The 4,250-nt window shown below is 35.1% G+C and overlaps 1 long non-coding RNA gene across 1 annotated transcript; it reads left to right on the top strand.

Annotated features, from left to right (window-relative positions):
* The first annotated feature begins 1,267 nt into the window (after positions 1–1,267).
* On the top strand, positions 1,268–3,938 carry LOC144444134 (uncharacterized). The gene is made up of 3 exons (XR_013481824.1): positions 1,268–1,501; positions 3,063–3,190; positions 3,748–3,938. It is a non-coding gene; the product is annotated as an uncharacterized LOC144444134 (long non-coding RNA).
* Positions 3,939–4,250: the final 312 nt, after the last annotated feature.

Raw genomic sequence — 4,250 nt, 5'->3', positions numbered from 1 at the left:
ATTGCCCCAATAATCTTTTTATGTAGGCTTGTGTGGTTTCTAATTTTCTTGCGATCAATTGAAGTCGACACTCTACATACCTCGACGTTTAATTTGTAAATGGTTATGCTATTCTACATCATTATGATAGTCCCGTCAGTATCTGAATATGCTAGTTTTATGCCAGCACCACATTCAGTCATTTAATCTATTTACGTGTATATTTAGAGGATATCTGTCGAGAAGTTAAAACCAAAGAGCCAAAAACTACAAACAACTACGATGACAATGAGTGAAATTTAAGTTCAAAGTCAATATTGTGTTGCGACCTCACCCCCGGGGGGCAACTCCATCACAAGCATTAAAACCCAAACTGTTGTGATACCACTTTTATGCAAAAAAGGATACCCTTTCTGATACCATTTTAATTAGTCTAAGTACAATCGAACTGTCGTTGTTCGCTGTGACCGTCTCAGTCCACTAGCACTCACTCTGTTGTCTTGTGTTGATGGTGGGACTACAAATCTGATAACCCCATCATCATCATCATCTATATGTTGATTATGATCATTATGGTCCGGTTCTTGGATTTTTGCTTGGATGTTTTGCTGGAGACACACTTGAGTGTCTGGTTATGGTTGCACTTGCAGGAATATTGCATGCTAGCTGCACGTGACTAAAACCAGGGGTTTTCAGGGGAAGGTGGCCCTAGATCTGAAGTGGCATGAGCGACGAGAGAAGTTTTTCAAGGAAGAAAAACAGGCTGAAACACATAGTCTAATTTACAGACCCTTTCTGATACCAACACTTCATGAAAAGTATACCCTTTCTGATACCAATCAGCATAAAAAACGACCCCGTTCGCGCGGACCCTCCCCGTATAGCCGTCTATGGGAGTTGCCCGCCCCATAGACCCTACACCGTAGGGTCTATGCCCGCCCCGAGACCTCACATTTACTCATCTTGGCATTACATCAGTGTATCATTGATATTATAACTCACTCTTAGTGTAAAGCTAGCAAATTCAGTATGGATTAGTTAATCATACTTCTCTTGATGTATTGTTCACGACCTTTGATCATTTCAATGTTAAGCAAATCGGCATTAGCTTGTTGATAACAAGTCAACCACAGTTTAGTTATAAAATTTTCAAAGTTCAGCGACGTTGATGGCTAAAATGGGTCAACGACTTTTGGCGCAATTTTTGTGCTCTAAATTCCTTGAAATTGAGAAGGGCCGCCCAGCCGTCTAAACATGTTTGTTCCAATTACAGTTTGCGTGGTCGTTCATGCCAGTATGGGGTAATCATACAATAATGCAGCTTAAGTTAAGGTGTCTTTTTATGTGTAGTCGCGCCAATTTCAACGTATTATCGGAACGATAGAACGCTCATGATCTTCGAGAGAATCACAGAGGTATTCCATCCTAGTAACTGGTTTGGTAGATATAGCTAAGATGGCACTGTCAATGCTGTCGTGTGCCGAATGCCGTATGAAGACATAGAGGAACGACAGACACGTAGGTAAGTTGACAAAATTCTTTTAGTGAATTGACAAAATATTTTGTACCATTGTCATTATATGTATTCCATAACAGCAGACTGACTGAAAATGCTTGAAATGGTTAATTACACAGAAGTGAAGTTCATACATTGTGTCTCCGTTTTCACGACACTTTTTACGCACATTTCCATGATTGGATTTTATCTAAATCATGTAACATTGACTGAGAAAAATGAAGAACGTATACAATAGAAGTGAGTGACGTGTAACAAAAGTACAGCATACTTTGCTCTTTCGTGACCTTACTCCTGATAGTGCATATGCATGTCTTCTGAATATTCATTAACTGATGTATTAAAGCAAAAACTTGGGAAAAGGCGGGAATACAACATATGTGTATCTGATGTTGTAATCAATCCCGTTAGTAAACTGGCACACTTTATTAATCTAGTGATCTCGTATAACATAGACATGTATGGAATTTGGTGAACATACGCTTTCACTATATTTTAGTTCAATCATCAACCAAGTAGTTAATTACTTGCTTACTTACTTACTTACTTACTTACTTACTTACATACTTACTTATTTGATTAATTAATTAATTAATTAATTAACCAATTAATTAACCAATTAATCAATCAATTGTAAAGTCTTTTAAGATGGATGTGTATATATCTGTACGAGTAGGTTGATAGAACTACTAGATGTAGACACAGGAGACAGTGTTTGCTATTTGGAGGTTGTTAAAAGGATCAGTTACACTGTGATGAGGAGGTGGTATATGTGGATGTTTAAGTCATTAGGACCACTTGGCAGTTGAATGTGTATTTTGTGGATACTGCATCGATCAGTCAGTCAATTAATCAATCAATCAATTAGATCAATCAATAGACCAATCTGTGGATCGATTAATTTAATAAACTTAACGAATATTTAAAAAAGTTATCTTAGTTATCTTATAACTTGAAGTCTCAAATTACGAATGTATGAAGGCTTTGGTTTCAATTAATTAATTAATCAATCAATTAATTAATTAATTAATTAATTAATTAAATAATTTGTTTATTTATTTATACATATATTTTTATAATTCTATTATTTATTTGAGATGTCGTACAATATTTACGAACACTATAAAAACAAAGAACAAATTCACAAAGTTCCGTAACATTTACAAATCAACTATTTATTTTAGTACATTTTCTCTAAAATTACTAAGACCGGTAAATATGCTGGTATTTTGCAAGATATTGATAAAATTGAATGTCCTAGGTAAAAACGAGTTTTTCCTTTTGTGTGCAATTAAAATGGGTCACTTCAAAAGTGTGGTGTTAACGGTGCTTCCTAGATCCAGGAGGGAAAATGAAACGGAAACCTGGGAACAATATACATTGGGTTAATTAAAAGAGCCGTTTCCCTCGAGATTGAAGGCTTTAAAATACTGATAAAAGATTACTGTAATCTTACTTTACTTCATGTTTATATATATTGTATAAATGTGTTGATTCTTGAACAGGCAATTAACACATACACGGCTATTACATATAGTAATTAGTGTGTTATATATACTATCTGTAGGCTCCATAATGATGGACGTTGTTGAAAACACTCAGAAGAGAATTTATCGTCAGCAAATTATACAGATTGAACCTGCTGAATAAGAAGATAGAAGATTCGACCCTAAAAAAATATTGAGAGGAGTTTCGGTACGTCACAGTTATTTACCTTTTTACACCTCTCATCATAAAAATTTAAAACAAAGCATCAGTATTCATCGAGTCACAGTTTGTAATCATTCTTTCAAGAAAAAAAGAAACGTTTACAAAAATAGCGCGCGTTTTACATGTATTCATTTACTTTGACTGAAAATGCCATGTGTTGACGTGATACTGACCGTGTTGACCTTCATCAGTACTGGTGCGATACAGTTACATCGGATCGGATGACACTGCATGCACTCAGGACTAAATATAGTCACTCCTATTCAATCGACCATGAACATATACAAATAGTTTACATTGTAAGTACGTTCAGTGTGTTTCACAGACATTAGTAGGACTTTTCTATATTACTTTGTTTCGGATAGATACAGTATATTACCAAATTATATGGGTACATTTCTCGCGTAATTGTTGCTGGAAATGTAATTCATAATTACTAAAAATCATCACTTAGATAAGTAAGTAAAAGTTGTATTTGTGTAACTTGTTATTGTTTTCTTAATACTAAAGATAATTAAACTATGGCATCTTTTACTTCGCAGAAACTACAGAGACGGTTGACAGTTAATCGGCCAAGAAGAAAATAATATTTTATAAGACAGTGCTATATATGAGTTCTGATGACGACGAATCGGAATGGGAAATTTGGAAGTAACACAAGATGAACTAGATGACATTGTGTAGCAAACGAACAATCAATGAATTGCATGTTAAGGGAGAGTTCATTTTTACGGCTGGGGATGTGCCGGGAATTGTTTGTGTTGTACTGAAACAGACTTTTCCCCTTGTGAGCCCTTCATCCGAAAGAAGCCCCACCCCTAAATGAAAACAATTACTATTTTAAAAAAAAACAAAACAAAAAAAACGTTAAAAGCAATCTCCAAGTGTATGTCATGGGGTGTTTATAATTACCGAAGGCGATGGTGTTGAATAGCCAAAGAATACTGGAATATGGTCTTCAACACCTCAATTATTCTACAGCACAATGTTATTGTCCCAATTTTAACGATATTGTATACATTGTAGATTTGCTGACATAATGATG

The sequence above is a fragment of the Glandiceps talaboti genome, chromosome 13 (assembly GCF_964340395.1).
Source record: "Glandiceps talaboti chromosome 13, keGlaTala1.1, whole genome shotgun sequence".
NCBI classification, from domain to species: Eukaryota; Metazoa; Hemichordata; class Enteropneusta; family Spengelidae; genus Glandiceps; species Glandiceps talaboti.
This window is presented reverse-complemented; position numbering and strand designations above follow the sequence as displayed.